The following is a 16,341-nucleotide window of genomic DNA, read 5'->3' as shown; positions in this document are numbered from 1 at the left end:
ACTTTGAAATGGTACCATTTTACTTCTGTACTCTTCAGAGTCATGTTGGTGTTCTGAAACTACAAAGTAGATTTTTAAACACCTATCTTTGTCAGATGCAACTTTGACCCGGGAGAAGATATTCCTTTGGAAAAAATTATTTGAATTGGATTGGTGTAACTGTTGTTTCTAGAGGTGGTGACAGGCTTTCAGCTACTTGAATAGGGCAAGTCAGGATTCATGAAACGTATACAACCTTTGAGCGTGTGTAAATTGGCATATCCAGAAAGGAGCAGTTTTTGACTACTGTCAAAACAGTTTCTCTCCACTTCTGGAAATATCCAGAGCTATGTAAAGCATACAACTGAGCTTTAATCTCATGAAGAAAGAGGTTTAAATGCAAAAAAGAAAACAAAAGCTTATCGTACTGGTGACATTTTCATTATATAGATTCCGAAAGAGTGCTTTAATTGAAAGGAGCTGAAAACACACAATGGGATGTAAACCTAAATAACTATCACTATCATATTTCCCATCCTTGCATACCACCTACATTATGAAAATAAGCACAGCAGGACATATGACTGCGTGGCCTAATGGATAAGGCGTCTGACTTCGGATCAGAAGATTGAGGGTTCGAGTCCCTTCGTGGTCAGTTTTTGCCAATGGTAACACATCTCAGATTTCCATTCAGAATGGAAGCAGGCTCTTCCAATACTCTTATAGCCATCATGTTCTCATTCCTAATTATTCATGAAGTGGAGTCCATACTGCACAGTCATTTAGATTGCATCGTCAGCCTAAAATCTTGTTCATGTTAGTGGCATTAAGAAGTGCTTCTATGTACACGCATGGAATATGTAATAGGGTTGCAGAATTTTGACTTGACAGAATGGGTTTTTAGCTTATGGGTGTGTAGATGAAATGCAAGGTGTGTAAGTATGTGTTCATGGAGTGCTTCAAGTTTAAAAATCTGTATGATTTGTGCAGTTAAAGTGCTAATGTTGCCTACGAGAAAGAAAAGTACTACAGAAGAATTATAAAGGATTGGCACATTGGCTGCCTTTGCTGATGACACAGTTGGCTAATTTGTAAAGCATTGGTCTATTAAGTTGCAGAGTGTGGTTGAACTTGGTTAGGAGACTTGGTGCCTGTTTCTGTGTCCTGCTGATGACAAGGACGGCTTGATACCACTGTCAAAGCCCAGTTTATTGAGAAAAGCATCCAGGAAAGAAGAAGTATTGAGTCGAGAGTGGTTCTCCTCCAATTTCTCTCCACTTGCTCGAAATGCAGAGCCTCCATTATAGCACAGAACAGAGTGTTAAAGTCGGGGATGGAAGAGGATGAAAATGGGAAGTTTACTTATGGAGAGAACTGAGAAATGTCCTGTGTGCAGACACCAGTGTTTGACGGTTGAATACATTTAAATAATGCCTCTAGACTGCAAATGTTCATCTGTGCCTCAGTGGCCTAATGGATAAGGCTCTGGCCTCCTAAGCCACGGATTGTGGGTTCGAGTCCCATCTGAGGTGAAAACCAATATCCACTATTACTTTTCTAGAAAAATTTATTTATTTATTACATGCTTCCCCTCAGAAGCTTATGAGGTATTAGGAACTTTGAAATGGTACCATTTTACTTCTGTACTCTCCGGACTTATGTTGGTGTTCTGAAACTACAAAGTAGATTTTTAAACACCTATCTTTGTCAGATGCAACTTTGACCCAGCAGAAGATATTCCTTTGGAAAAAATGATTTGAATTGGATTGGTGTAACTGTTGTTTCTAGAGGTGGTGACAGGCTTTCAGCTACTTGAATAGGGCAAGTCAGGTTTCATGAAACACATACAACCTTTGAGCGTGTGTAAATTGGCATATCCAGAAAGGAGCAGTTTGTACTACTGTCAAAACAGTTTCTCTCCACTTCTGGAAATATCCAGAGCTATGTAAAGCATACAACTGAGCTTTAATCTCATGAAGAAAGAGGTTTAAATGCAAAAAAGAAAACAAAAGCTTATCGTACTGGTGACATTTTCATTATATAGATTCCAAAAGAGTGCTTTAATTGAAAGGAGCTGAAAACACAGAATGGGATGTAAACCTAAATAACTATCACTATCATATTTCCCATCCTTGCATACCACCTACATTATAAAAATAAGCACAGCAGGACATATGACTGCGTGGCCTAATGGATAAGGCGTCTGACTTCGGATCAGAAGATTGAGGGTTCGAGTCCCTTCGTGGTCAGTTTTTGCCAATGGTAACACATCTCAGATTTCCATTCAGAATGGAAGCAGGCTCTTCCAATACTCTTATAGCCATCATGTTCTCATTCCTAATTATTCATGAAGTGGAGTCCATACTGCACAGTCATTTAGATTGCATCGTCAGCCTAAAATCTTGTTCATGTTAGTGGCATTAAGAAGTGCTTCTATGTACACGCATGGAATATGTAATAGGGTTGCAGAATTTTGACTTGACAGAATGGGTTTTTAGCTTAAGGGTGTGTAGATGAAATGCAAGGTGTGTAAGTATGTGTTCATGGAGTGCTTCAAGTGTAAAATCTGTAGGATTTGTGCAGTTAAAGTGCTAATTTTGCCTACGAGAAAGAGAAGTACTACAGAAGAATTATAAAGGATTGGCACATTGGCTGCCTTTGCTGATGACACAGTTGGCTAATTTGTGAAGCATTGGTCTATTAAGTTGCAGAGTGTGGTTGAACTTGGTTAGCAGACTTGGTGCCTGTTTCTGTGTCCTGCTGAAGACAAGGACGGCTTGATACCACTGTCAAAGCCCAGTTTATTGAGAAAAGCATCCAGGACAGAAGAAGTGTTGAGTCGAGAGTGGTTCTCCTCCAATTTCTCTCCACTTGCTCAAAATGCAGAGAGTCCATTATAGCACAGAACAGAGTGTTAAAGTCGGGGATGGAAGAGGATGAAAATGGGAAGTTTACTTATGGAGAGAACTGAGAAATGTCCTGTGTGCAGACACCAGTGTTTAAAGATTGAATACATTTAAATAATGCCTCTAGACTGCAACTGTTTATCTGTGCCTCAGTGGCCTAATGGATAAGGCACTGGCCTCCTAAGCCAGGGATTGTGGGTTCGAGTCCCATCTGAGGTGAAAACCGATATCCGCTCTTACTTTTCCAGAAAAATTTATATATTTATAACATGCTTCCGCTCATAAGCTTATGTGGTATTAGGAACTTTGAAATGGTCCCATTTTACTTCTGTACTCTTCAGGGTCATGTTGGTGTTCTGAAACTACAAAGTAGATTTTTAAACACCTATCTTTGTCAGATGCAACTTTGACCCAGGAGAAGATATTCCTTTGGAAAAAATGATTTGAATTGGATTGGTGTAACTGTTGTTTCTAGAGGTGGTGACAGGCTTTCAGCTACTTGAATAGGGCCAGGCAGGATTCATGAAACGTATACAACCTTTGAGCGTGTGTAAATTGACATATCCAGAAAGGAGCAGTTTTTACTACTGTCACAACAGTTTCTCTCCACCTCTGGAAATATCCAGAGCTATGTAAAGCATACAACTGAGCTTTAATCTCATGAAGAAAGAGGTTTAAATGCAAAAAAGAAAACAAAAGCTTATCGTACTGGTGACATTTTCATTATATAGATTCCAAATGAGTGCTTTAATTGAAAGGAGCTGAAAACACACAATGGGATGCAAACCTAAATAACTATCAATATCATATTTCCCATCCTTGCATACCACCTACATTATAAAAATAAGCAAAGCAGGACATATGACCGCGTGGCCTAATGGATAAGGCGTCTGACTTCGGATCAGAAGATTGAGGGTTCGAGTCCCTTCGTGGTCGGTTTTTGCCAATGGTCACACAACTCAGATTTCCATTCAGAATGGAAGCAGGCTCTTCCAATACTCTTATAGCCATCATGTTCTCATTCCTAATTATTCATGAAGTGGAGTACATACTGCACAGTCATTTAGATTGCATCTTCAGCCTAAAATCTTGTTCATGTTAGTGGCATTAAGAAGTGCTTCCATGTACACGCACGGAATATGTAATAGGGTTGCAGAATTTTGACTTGACAGAATGGGTTTTTAGCTCAAGGGTGTGTAGATGAAATGCAAGGTGTGTGTTCATGGAGTGCTTCAAGTGTAAAATCTGTATGATTTGTGCAGTTAAAGTGCTAATTTTGCCTACGAGAAAGAAAAGTACTACAGAAGAATTATAAAGGATTTGCACATTGGCTGCCTTTGCTGATGACACAGTTGGCTAATTTGTAAAGCATTGGTCTATTAAGTTGCAGAGTGTGGTTGAACTTGGTTAGGAGACTTGGTGCCTGTTTCTGTGTCCTGCTGAAGACAAGGACGGCTTGATACCACTGTCAAAGCCCAGTTTATTGAGAAAAGCATCCAGGAAAGAAGAAGTGTTGAGTCGAAAGTGGTTCTCCTCCAATTTCTCTCCACTTGCACGAAATGCAGAGCCTCCATTATAGCACAGAACAGAGTGTTAAAGTCGGGCATGGAAGAGGGTGAAAATGGGAAGTTTACTTATGGAGAGAACTGAGAAATGTCCTGTGTGCAGACACCAGTGTTTGACGATTGAATACATTTAAATAATGCCTCTAGACTGCAAGTGTTTATCTGTGCCTCAGTGGCCTAATGGATAAGGCACTGGCCTCCTAAGCCAGGGATTGTGGGTTCGAGTCCCATCTGAGGTGAAAACCAATACCCACTCTTACTTTTCCAGAAAAATTGATATATTTATTACATGCTTCCGCTCAGAAGCTTATGAGGTATTAGGAACTTTGAAATGGTACCATTTTACTTCTGTACTCTTCAGCGTCATGTTGGTGTTCTGAAACTACAAAGTAGATTTTTAAACACCTATCTTTGTCGGATACAACTTTGACCCGTCAGAAGATATTCCTTTGGAAAAAATGATTTGAATTGGATTGGTGTAACTGTTGTTTCTAGAGGTGGTGACAGGCTTTCAGCTACTTGAATAGGGCAAGTCAGGATTCATGAAACGTATACAACCTTTGAGCGTGTGTAAATTGGCATATCCAGAAAGGAGCAGTTTGTACTACTGTCAAAACAGTTTCTCTCCACTTCTGGAAATATCCAGAGCTATGTAAAGCATACAACTGAGCTTTAATCTCATGAAGAAAGAGGTTTAAATACAAAAAAGAAAACAAAAGCTTATCGTACTGGTGACATTCTCATTATATAGATTCCAAAAGAGTGCTTTAATTGAAAGGAGCTGAAAAAACACAATGGGATGTAAACCTAAATAACTATCAATATCATATTTCCCATCCTTGCATACCACCTACATTATAAAAATAAGCACAGCAGGACATATGACCGCGTGGCCTAATGGATAAGGTGTCTGACTTCGGATCAGAAGATTGAGGGTTCGAGTCCCTTCGTGGTCGGTTTCTGCCAATGGACACACAACTCAGCTTTCCGTTCAGAATGGAAGCAGGCTCTTCCAATACTCTTATAGCCATCATGTTCTCATTCCTAATTATTCATGAAGTGGAGTACATACTGCACAGTCATTTAGATTGCATCTTCAGCCTAAAATCTTGTCCATGTTAGTGGCATTAAGAAGTGCTTCTATGTACACGCACTGAATATGTAATAGGGTTGCAGAATTTTGACTTGACAGAATGGGTTTTTAGCTTAAGGGTGTGTAGATGAAATGCAAGGTGTGTAGGTATGTGTTCATGGAGTGCTTCAAGTTTAAAAATCTGTATGATTTGTGCAGTTAAAGTGCTAATTTTGCCTACGAGAAAGAAAAGTACTACAGAAGAATTATAAAGGATTGGCACATTGGCTGCCTTTGCTGATGACACAGTTGGCTAATTTGTAAAGCATTGGTCTATTAAGTTGCAGAGTATGGTTGAACTTGGTTAGGAGACTTGGTGCCTGTTTCTGTGTCCTGCTGAAGACAAGGACGGCTTGATACCACTGTCAAAGCCCAGTTTATTGAGAAAAGCATCCAGGAAAGAAGAAGTGTTGAGTCGATAGTGGTTCTCCTCCAATTTCTCTCCACTTGCTCGAAATGCAGAGCCTCCATTATAGCACAGAACAGAGTGTTAAAGTCGGGGATGGAAGAGGATGAAAATGGGAAGTTTACTTATGGAGAGAACTGAGAAATGTCCTGTGTGCAGACACCACTATTTGACGATTGTATACATTTAAATAATGCCTCTAGACTGCAACTGTTTATCTGTTCCTCAGTGGCCTAATGGATAAGGCACTGGCCTCCTAAGCCAGGGATTGTGGGTTCGAGTCCCATCTGAGGTGAAAACCAATATCCACTCTTACTTTTCCAAGAAAAATGTATATGTTTATTACATGCTTCCGCTCAGAAGCTTATGTGGTATTAGGAACTTTGAAATGGTACCATTTTACTTCTGTACTCCCCGGACTCATGTTGGTGTTCTGAAACTACAAAGTAGATTTTTAAACACCTATCTTTGTCAGATGCAACTTTGACCCGGCAGAAGATATTCCTTTGGAAAAAATGATTTGAATTGGATTGGTGTAACTGCTGTTTCTAGAGGTGGTGACAGGCTTTCAGCTACTTGAATAGGGCAAGGCAGGATTCATGAAACGTATACAACCTTTGAGCGTGTGTAAATTGGCTTATCCAGAAAGGAGCAGTTTGTACTACTGTCAAAACAGTTTCTCTCCACTTCTGGAAATATCCAGAGCTATATAAAGCATACAACTGAGCTTTAATCTCATGAAGAAAGAGGTTTAAATGCAAAAAAAGAAAACAAAAGCTTATCGTACTGGTGACATTCTCATTATATAGATTCCAAAAGAGTGCTTTAATTGAAAGGAGCTGAAAAAACACAATGGGATGTAAACCTAAATAACTATCAATATCATATTTCCCATCCTTGCATACCACTTACATTATAAAAATAAGCACAGCAGGACATATGACAGCGTGGCCTGATGGATAAGGTGTCTGACTTCGGATCAGAAGATTGAGGGTTCGAGTCCCTTCGTGGTCGGTTTTTGCCAATGGACACACAACTCAGCTTTCCGTTCAGAATGGAAGCAGGCTCTTCCAATACTCTTATAGCCATCATGTTCTCATTCCTAATTATTCATGAAGTGGAGTACATACTGCACAGTCATTTAGATTGCATCTTCAGCCTAAAATCTTGTCCATGTTAGTGGCATTAAGAAGTGCTTCTATGTACACGCACTGAATATGTAATAGGGTTGCAGAATTTTGACTTGACAGAATGGGTTTTTAGCTTAAGGGTGTGTAGATGAAATGCAAGGTGTGTAGGTATGTGTTCATGGAGTGCTTCAAGTTTAAAAATCTGTATGATTTGTGCAGTTAAAGTGCTAATTTTGCCTACGAGAAAGAAAAGTACTACAGAAGAATTATAAAGGATTGGCACATTGGCTGCCTTTGCTGATGACACAGTTGGCTAATTTGTAAAGCATTGGTCTATTAAGTTGCAGAGTATGGTTGAACTTGGTTAGGAGACTTGGTGCCTGTTTCTGTGTCCTGCTGAAGACAAGGACGGCTTGATACCACTGTCAAAGCCCAGTTTATTGAGAAAAGCATCCAGGAAAGAAGAAGTGTTGAGTCGAAAGTGGTTCTCCTCCAATTTCTCTCCACTTGCTCGAAATGCAGAGCCTCCATTATAGCACAGAACAGAGTGTTAAAGTCGGGGATGGAAGAGGATAAAAATGGGAAGTTTACTTATGGAGAGAACTGAGAAATGTCCTGTGTGCAGACACCAGTGTTTGACGGTTGAATACATTTAAATAATGCCTCTAGACTGCAAGTGTTCATCTGTGCCTCAGTGGCCTAATGGATAAGGCACTGGCCTCCTAAGCCACGGATTGTGGGTTCGAGTCCCATCTGAGGTGAAAACCAATATCCACTATTACTTTTCTAGAAAAATGTATTTATTTATTACATGCTTCCCCTCAGAAGCTTATGAGGTATTAGGAACTTTGAAATGGTACCATTTTACTTCTGTACTCTCCGGACTTATGTTGGTGTTCTGAAACTACAAAGTAGATTTTTAAACACCTATCTTTGTCAGATGCAACTTTGACCCAGCAGAAGATATTCCTTTGGAAAAAATGATTTGAATTGGATTGGTGTAACTGTTGTTTCTAGAGGTGGTGACAGGCTTTCAGCTACTTGAATAGGGCAAGTCAGGATTCATGAAACACATACAACCTTTGAGCGTGTGTAAATTGGCATATCCAGAAAGGAGCAGTTTGTACTACTGTCAAAACAGTTTCTCTCCACTTCTGGAAATATCCAGAGCTATGTAAAGCATACAACTGAGCTTTAATCTCATGAAGAAAGAGGTTTAAATGCAAAAAAGAAAACAAAAGCTTATCGTACTGGTGACATTTTCATTATATAGATTCCAAAAGAGTGCTTTAATTGAAAGGAGCTGAAAACACACAATGAGATGTAAACCTAAATAACTATCAATATCATATTTCCCAGCCTTGCATACTACCTACATTATAAAAATAAGCACAGCAGGACATATGACTGCGTGGCCTAATGGATAAGGTGTCTGACTTCGGATCAGAAGATTGAGGGTTCGACTCCCTTCGTGGTCGGTTTTTGCCAATGGACACACAACTCAGCTTTCTGTTCAGAATGGAAGCAGGCTCTTCCAATACTCTTATAGCCATCATGTTCTCATTCCTAATTATTCATGAAGTGGAGTACATACTGCACAGTCATTTAGATTGCATCTTCAGCCTAAAATCTTGTCCATGTTAGTGGCATTAAGAAGTGCTTCTATGTACATGCACTGAATATGTAATAGGGTTGCAGAATTTTGACTTGACAGAATGGGTTTTTAGCTTAAGGGTGTGTAGATGAAATGCAAGGTGTGTAAGTATGTGTTCATGGAGTGCTTCAAGTGTAAAAATCTGTATGATTTGTGCAGTTAAAGTGCTAATTTTGCCTACGAGAAAGAAAAGTACTACAGAAGAATTATAAAGGATTGGCACATTGGCTGCCTTTGCTGATGACACAGTTGGCTAATTTGTAAAGCATTGGTCTATTAAGTTGCAGAGTGTGGTTGAACTTGGTTAGGAGACTTGGTGCCTGTTTCTGTGTCCTGCTGAAGACAAGGACGGCTTGATACCACTGTCAAAGCCCAGTTTATTGAGAAAAGCATCCAGGAAAGAAGAAGTGTTTTATCGAAAGTGGTTCTCCTCCAATTTCTCTTCACTTGCTCGAAATGCAGAGCCTCCATTATAGCACAGAACAGAGTGTTAAAGTCGGGGATGGAAGAGGATGAAAATGGGAAGTTTACTTATGGAGAGAACTGAGAAATGTCCTGTGTGCAGACACCAGTGTTTGACGATTGAATACATTTATATAATGCCTCTAGACTGCAAGTGTTCACATGTGCCTCAGTGGCCTAATGGATAAGGCACTGGCCTCCTAAGCTAGGGATTGTGGGTTCGAGTCCCATCTGAGGTGAAAACCAATATCCACTCTTACTTTTCCAGAAAAATTGATATATTTATTACATGCTTCCGCTCAGAAGCTTATGTGGTATTAGGAACTTTGAAATGGTACCATTTTACTTCTGTACTCTTCAGAGTCATGTTGGTGTTCTGAAACTACAAAGTAGATTTTTAAACACCTATCTTTGTCAGATGCAACTTTGACCCGGCAGAAGATTTTCCTTTGGAAAAAATGATTTGAATTGGATTGGTGTAACTGTTGTTTCTAGAGGTGGTGACAGGCTTTCAGCTACTTGAATAGGGCAAGTCAGGATTCATGAAACGTATACAACCTTTGAGCATGTGTAAATTGGCATATCCAGAAAGGAGCAGTTTTTACTACTGTCAAAACAGTTTCTCTCCACTTCTGGAAATATCCAGAGCTATGTAAAGCATACAACTGAGCTTTAATCTCATGAAGAAAGAGGTTTAAATGCAAAAAAGAAAACAAAAGCTTATCGTACTGGTGACATTTTCATTATATAGATTCCAAAAGAGTGCTTTATTTGAAAGGAGCTGAAAAAACACAATGGGATGTAAACCTAAATAACTATCAATATCATATTTCCCATCCTTGCATACCACCTACATTATAAAAATAGGCACAGCAAGACATATGACTGCGTGGCCTAATGGATAAGGCGTCTGACTTCGGATCAGAAGATTGAGGGTTCGAGTCCCTTTGTGGTCGGTTTTTGCCAATGGTCACACAACTCAGCATTCCATTCAGAATGGAAGCAGGCTCTACCAATACTCTTATAGCCATCATGTTCTCATTCCTAATTATTCATGAAGTGGAGTACATACTGCACAGTCATTTAGATTGCATCTTCAGCCTAAAATCTTGTCCATGTTAGTGGCATTAAGAAGTGCTTCTATGTATATGCACTGAATATGTAATAGGGTTGCAGAATTTTGACTTGACAGAATGGGTTTTTAGCTTAAGGGTGTGTAGATGAAATGCAAGGTGTGTAAGTATGTGTTCATGGAGTGCTTCAAGTATAAAATCTGTATGATTTGTGCAGTTGAAGTGCTAATTTTGCCTACGAGAAAGAAAAGTACTACAGAAGAATTATAAAGGATTGGCACATTGGCTGCCTTTGCTGATGATACAGTTGGCTAATTTGCAAAGCATTGGTATATTAAGTTGCAGAGTGTGGTTGAACTTGGTTAGGAGACTTGGTGCCTGTTTCTGTGTCCTGCTGAAGACAAGGACGGCTTGATACCACTGTCAAAGCCCAGTTTATTGAGAAAAGCATCCAGGAAAGAAGAAGTGTTGAGTCGAAAGTGGTTCTCCTCCAATTTCTCTCCACTTGCTCGAAATGCAGAGCCTCCATTATAGCACAGAACAGAGTGTTAAAGTCGGGCATGGAAGAGGATGAAAATGGGAAGTTTACTTATGGAGAGAACTGAGAAATGTCCTGTGTGCAGACACCAGTGTTTGACGATTGAATACATTTAAATAATGCCTCTAGACTGCAAGTGTTTATCTGTGCCTCAGTGGCCTAATGGATAAGGCACTGGCCTCTTAAGCCAGGGATTGTGGGTTCGAGTCCCATCTGAGGTGAAAACCAATACCCACTCTTACTTTTCCAGAAAAATTGATATATTTATTACATGCTTCCGCTCAGAAGCTTATGAGGTATTAGGAACTTTGAAATGGTACCATTTTACTTCTGTACTCTTCAGCGTCATGTTGGTGTTCTGAAACTACAAAGTAGATTTTTAAACACCTATCTTTGTCGGATACAACTTTGACCCGTCAGAAGATATTCCTTTGGAAAAAATGATTTGAATTGGATTGGTGTAACTGTTGTTTCTAGAGGTGGTGACAGGCTTTGAGCTACTTGAATAGGGCAAGTCAGGATTCATGAAACGTATACAACCTTTGAGCGTGTGTAAATTGGCATATCCAGAAAGGAGCAGTTTGTACTACTGTCAAAACAGTTTCTCTCCACTTCTGGAAATATCCAGAGCTATGTAAAGCATACAACTGAGCTTTAATCTCATGAAGAAAGAGGTTTAAATACAAAAAAGAAAACAAAAGCGTATCGTACTGGTGACATTCTCATTATATAGATTCCAAAAGAGTGCTTTAATTGAAAGGAGCTGAAAAAACACAATGGGATGTAAACCTAAATAACTATCAATATCATATTTCCCATCCTTGCATACCACCTACATTATAAAAATAAGCACAGCAGGACATATGACCGCGTGGCCTAATGGATAAGGTGTCTGACTTCGGATCAGAAGATTGAGGGATCGAGTCCCTTCGTGGTCGGTTTTTGCCAATGGTCACACAACTCAGCTTTCCATTCAGAATGGAAGCAGGCTCTTCCAATACTCTTATAGCCATCATGTTCTCATTCCTAATTATTCATGAAGTGGAGTACATACTGCACAGTCATTTAGATTGCATCTTCAGCCTAAAATCTTGTCCATGTTAGTGGCATTAAGAAGTGCTTCTATGTACACGCACTGAATATGTAATAGGGTTGCAGAATTTTGACTTGACAGAATGGGTTTTTAGCTTAAGGGTGTGTAGATGAAATGCAAGGTGTGTAAGTATGTGTTCATGGAGTGCTTCAAGTGTAAAAATCTGTATGATTTGTGCAGTTAAAGTGCTAATTTTGCCTACGAGAAAGAAAAGTACTACAGAAGAATTATAAAGGATTGGCACATTGGCTGCCTTTGCTGATGACACAGTTGGCTAATTTGTAAAGCATTGGTCTATTAAGTTGCAGAGTGTGGTTGAACTTGGTTAGCAGACTTGGTGCCTGTTTCTGTGTCCTGCTGAAGAGAAGGACGGCTTGATACCACTGTCAAAGCCCAGTTTATTGAGAAAAGCATCCAGGAAAGAAGAAGTGTTGAGTCGAAAGTGGTTCTCCTCCAATTTCTCTCCACTTGCGCGAAATGCAGAGCCTCCATTATAGCACAGAACAGAGTGTTAAAGTCGGGGATGGAAGAGGATGAAAATGGGAAGTTTACTTATGGAGAGAACTGAGAAATGTCCTGTGTGCAGACACCAGTGTTTGACGATTGAATACATTTAAATAATGCCTCTAGACTGCAGGTGTTCATCTGTGCCTCAGTGGCCTAATGGATAAGGCACTGGCCTCCTAAGCCAGGGATTGTGGGTTCGAGTTCCATTTGAGGTGAAAACCAATATCCAGTATTAATTTTCTTGAAAAATTTATATATTTATTACATGCTTCCGCTCAGAAGCTTATGAGGTATTAGAATCTTTGAAATGGTACCATTTTATTTCTGTACTCCCCGGACTCATGTTGGTGTTCTGAAACTACAAAGTAGATTTTTAAACACCTATCTTTGTCAGATGCAACTTTGACCCGGCAGAAGATATTCCTTTGGAAAAAATGATTTGAATTGGATTGGTGTAACTGTTGTTTCTAGAGGTGGTGACAGGCTTTCAGCTACTTGAATAGGGCATGGCGGAATTCATGAAACGTATACAACCTTTGAGCGTGTGTAAATTGGCTTATCCATAAAGGAGCAGTTTGTACTACTGTCAAAACAGTTTCTCTCCACTTCTGGAAATATCCAGAGCTATGTAAAGCATACAACTGAGCTTTAATCTCATGAAGAAAGAGGTTTAAATGCAAAAAAAGAAAACAAAAGCTTATCGTACTGGTGACATTCTCATTATATAGATTCCAAAAGAGTGCTTTAATTGAAAGGAGCTGAAAAAACACAATGGGATGTAAACCTAAATAACTATCAATATCATATTTCCCATCCTTGCATACCACCTACATTATAAAAATAAGCACAGCAGGACATATGACAGCGTGGCCTGATGGATAAGGTGTCTGACTTTGGATCAGAAGATTGAGGGTTCGAGTCCCTTCGTGGTCGGTTTTTGCCAATGGACACACAACTCAGCTTTCCGTTCAGAATGGAAGCAGGCTCTTCCAATACTCTTATAGCCATCATGTTCTCATTCCTAATTATTCATGAAGTGGAGTACATACTGCACAGTCATTTAGATTGCATCTTCAGCCTAAAATCTTGTCCATGTTAGTGGCATTAAGAAGTGCTTCTATGTACACGCACTGAATATGTAATAGGGTTGCAGAATTTTGACTTGACAGAATGGGTTTTTAGCTTAAGGGTGTGTAGATGAAAAGCAAGGTGTGTAAGTATGTGTTCATGGAGTGCTTCAAGTTTAAAAATCTGTATGATTTGTGCAGTTAAAGTGCTAATTTTGCCTACGAGAAAGAAAAGTACTACAGAAGAATTATAAAGGATTGGCACATTGGCTGCCTTTGCTGATGACACAGTTGGCTAATTTGTAAAGCATTGGTCTATTAAGTTGCAGAGTGAGGTTGAACTTGGTTAGGAGACTTGGTGCCTGTTTCTGTGTCCTGCTGAAGACAAGGACGGCTTGATACCACTGTCAAAGCCCAGTTTATTGAGAAAAGCATCCAGGAAAGAAGAAGTGTTGAGTCGAAAGTGGTTCTCCTCCAATTTCTCTCCACTTGCTCGAAATGCAGAGACTCCATTATAGCACAGAACATAGTGTTAAAGTCGGGGATGGAAGAGGATGAAAATGGGAAGTTTACTTATGGAGAGAACTGAGAAATGTCCTGTGTGCAGACACCAGTGTTTGACGGTTGAATACATTTAAATAATGCCTCTAGACTGCAAGTGTACATCTGTGCCTCAGTGGCCTAATGGATAAGGCACTGGCCTCCTAAGCCAGGGATTGTGGTTCGAGTCCCATCTGAGGTGAAAACCAATATCCACTATTACTTTTCTAGAAAAATTTATTTATTTATTACATGCTTCCCCTCAGAAGCTTATGAGGTATTAGGAACTTTGAAATGGTACCATTTTACTTCTGTACTCTCCGGACTTATGTTGGTGTTCTGAAACTACAAAGTAGATTTTTAAACACCTATCTTTGTCAGATGCAACTTTGACCCAGCAGAAGATATTCCTTTGGAAAAAATGATTTGAATTGGATTAGTGTAACTGTTGTTTCTAGAGGTGGTGACAGGCTTTCAGCTACTTGAATAGGGCAAGTCAGGATTCATGAAACACATACAACCTTTGAGCGTGTGTAAATTGACATATCCAGAAAGGAGCAGTTTGTACTACTGTCAAAACAGTTTCTCTCCACTTCTGGAAATATCCAGAGCTATGTAAAGCATACAACTGAGCTTTAATCTCATGAAGAAAGAGGTTTAAATGCAAAAAAGAAAACAAAAGCTTATCGTACTGGTGACATTTTCATTATATAGATTCCAAAAGAGTGCTTTAATTGAAAGGAGCTGAAAACACACAATGGGATGTAAACCTAAATAACTATCACTATCATATTTCCCATCCTTGCATACCACCTACATTATGAAAATAAGCACAGCAGGACATATGACTGCGTGGCCTAATGGATAAGGCGTCTGACTTCGGATCAGAAGATTGAGGGTTCGAGTCCCTTCGTGGTCAGTTTTTGCCAATGGTAACACATCTCAGATTTCCATTCAGAATGGAAGCAGGCTCTTCCAATACTCTTATAGCCATCATGTTCTCATTCCTAATTATTCATGAAGTGGAGTCCATACTGCACAGTCATTTAGATTGCATCGTCAGCCTAAAATCTTGTTCATGTTAGTGGCATTAAGAAGTGCTTCTATGTACACGCATGGAATATGTAATAGGGTTGCAGAATTTTGACTTGACAGAATGGGTTTTTAGCTTAAGGGTGTGTAGATGAAATGCAAGGTGTGTAAGTATGTGTTCATGGAGTGCTTCAAGTGTAAAATCTGTATGATTTGTGCAGTTAAAGTGCTAATTTTTCCTACGAGAAAGAGAAGTACTACAGAAGAATTATAAAGGATTGGCACATTGGCTGCCTTTGCTGATGACACAGTTGGCTAATTTGTGAAGCATTGGTCTATTAAGTTGCAGAGTGTGGTTGAACTTGGTTAGCAGACTTGGTGCCTGTTTCTGTGTCCTGCTGAAGACAAGGACGGCTTGATACCACTGTCAAAGCCCAGTTTATTGAGAAAAGCATCCAGGAAAGAAGAAGTGTTGAGTCGAGAGTGGTTCTCCTCCAATTTCTCTCCACTTGCTCGAAATGCAGAGAGTCCATTATAGCACAGAACAGAGTGTTAAAGTCGGGGATGGAAGAGGATGAAAATGGGAAGTTTACATATGGAGAGAACTGAGAAATGTCCTGTGTGCAGACACCAGTGTTTGACGATTGAATACATTTAAATAATGCCTCTGGACTGCAAGTGTTTATCTGTGCCTCTGTGGCCTAATGGATAAGGCACTGGCCTCCTAAGCCAGGGATTGTGGGTTCGAGTCCCATCTGAGGTGAAAACCAATATCAACTCTTACTTTTCCAGAAAAATTGATATATTTATTACATGCTTCCGCTCAGAAGCTTATGAGGTATTACGAACTTTGAAATGGTACCATTTTACTTCTGTACTCTTCAGAGTCATGTTGGTGTTCTGAAACTACAAAGTAGATTTTTAAACACCTATCTTTGTCAGATGCAACTTTGACCCGGCAGAAGATATTCCTTTGGAAAAAATGATTTGAATTGGATTGGTGTAACTGTTGTTTCTAGAGGTGGTGACAGGCTTTCAGCTACTTAAATAGGGCAAGTCAGGATTCATGAAACGTATACAACCTTTGAGCGTGTGTAAATTGGCATATCCAGAAAGGAGCAGTTTTTACTACTGTCAAAACAGTTCCTCTCCACCTCTAGAAATATCTAGAGCTATGTAAAGCATACAACTGAGCTTTATTCTCATGAAGAAAGAGGTTTAAATGCAAAAAAGAAAACAAAAGCTTATCGTACTGGT

General features: G+C 39.5%; 14 non-coding genes across 14 annotated transcripts; all 14 read left to right on the top strand.

The window, feature by feature from the left end:
* The first annotated feature begins 561 nt into the window (after window positions 1-561).
* TRNAR-UCG (transfer RNA arginine (anticodon UCG)) lies at window positions 562-634 on the top strand. Its single transcript has one exon. It is a non-coding gene; the product is annotated as a tRNA-Arg (tRNA).
* A 1,521-nt stretch (window positions 635-2,155) lies between these two features.
* TRNAR-UCG (transfer RNA arginine (anticodon UCG)) lies at window positions 2,156-2,228 on the top strand. Its single transcript has one exon. It is a non-coding gene; the product is annotated as a tRNA-Arg (tRNA).
* An 803-nt stretch (window positions 2,229-3,031) lies between these two features.
* On the top strand, window positions 3,032-3,104 carry TRNAR-CCU (transfer RNA arginine (anticodon CCU)). The gene has a single exon. It is a non-coding gene; the product is annotated as a tRNA-Arg (tRNA).
* Window positions 3,105-3,748: 644 nt separating this feature from the next.
* On the top strand, window positions 3,749-3,821 carry TRNAR-UCG (transfer RNA arginine (anticodon UCG)). The gene has a single exon. It is a non-coding gene; the product is annotated as a tRNA-Arg (tRNA).
* A 795-nt stretch (window positions 3,822-4,616) lies between these two features.
* Window positions 4,617-4,689, top strand: TRNAR-CCU (transfer RNA arginine (anticodon CCU)). The gene has a single exon. It is a non-coding gene; the product is annotated as a tRNA-Arg (tRNA).
* A 644-nt stretch (window positions 4,690-5,333) lies between these two features.
* TRNAR-UCG (transfer RNA arginine (anticodon UCG)) lies at window positions 5,334-5,406 on the top strand. Its single transcript has one exon. It is a non-coding gene; the product is annotated as a tRNA-Arg (tRNA).
* Window positions 5,407-6,210: 804 nt separating this feature from the next.
* Window positions 6,211-6,285, top strand: TRNAR-CCU (transfer RNA arginine (anticodon CCU)). The gene has a single exon. It is a non-coding gene; the product is annotated as a tRNA-Arg (tRNA).
* A 1,521-nt stretch (window positions 6,286-7,806) lies between these two features.
* Window positions 7,807-7,879, top strand: TRNAR-CCU (transfer RNA arginine (anticodon CCU)). The gene has a single exon. It is a non-coding gene; the product is annotated as a tRNA-Arg (tRNA).
* Window positions 7,880-8,523: 644 nt separating this feature from the next.
* On the top strand, window positions 8,524-8,596 carry TRNAR-UCG (transfer RNA arginine (anticodon UCG)). The gene has a single exon. It is a non-coding gene; the product is annotated as a tRNA-Arg (tRNA).
* An 804-nt stretch (window positions 8,597-9,400) lies between these two features.
* On the top strand, window positions 9,401-9,473 carry TRNAR-CCU (transfer RNA arginine (anticodon CCU)). Its single transcript has one exon. It is a non-coding gene; the product is annotated as a tRNA-Arg (tRNA).
* A 644-nt stretch (window positions 9,474-10,117) lies between these two features.
* On the top strand, window positions 10,118-10,190 carry TRNAR-UCG (transfer RNA arginine (anticodon UCG)). Its single transcript has one exon. It is a non-coding gene; the product is annotated as a tRNA-Arg (tRNA).
* Window positions 10,191-11,710: 1,520 nt separating this feature from the next.
* Window positions 11,711-11,783, top strand: TRNAR-UCG (transfer RNA arginine (anticodon UCG)). The gene has a single exon. It is a non-coding gene; the product is annotated as a tRNA-Arg (tRNA).
* Window positions 11,784-14,898: 3,115 nt separating this feature from the next.
* TRNAR-UCG (transfer RNA arginine (anticodon UCG)) lies at window positions 14,899-14,971 on the top strand. The gene has a single exon. It is a non-coding gene; the product is annotated as a tRNA-Arg (tRNA).
* An 803-nt stretch (window positions 14,972-15,774) lies between these two features.
* Window positions 15,775-15,847, top strand: TRNAR-CCU (transfer RNA arginine (anticodon CCU)). The gene has a single exon. It is a non-coding gene; the product is annotated as a tRNA-Arg (tRNA).
* Window positions 15,848-16,341: the final 494 nt, after the last annotated feature.

This window comes from Lissotriton vulgaris, chromosome 5, assembly GCF_964263255.1.
Source record: "Lissotriton vulgaris chromosome 5, aLisVul1.2, whole genome shotgun sequence".
NCBI classification, from domain to species: domain Eukaryota; kingdom Metazoa; phylum Chordata; class Amphibia; order Caudata; family Salamandridae; genus Lissotriton; species Lissotriton vulgaris.
Note: the sequence above shows the minus strand (reverse complement) of the source record. Positions and strands in the feature narration are given on the sequence as shown.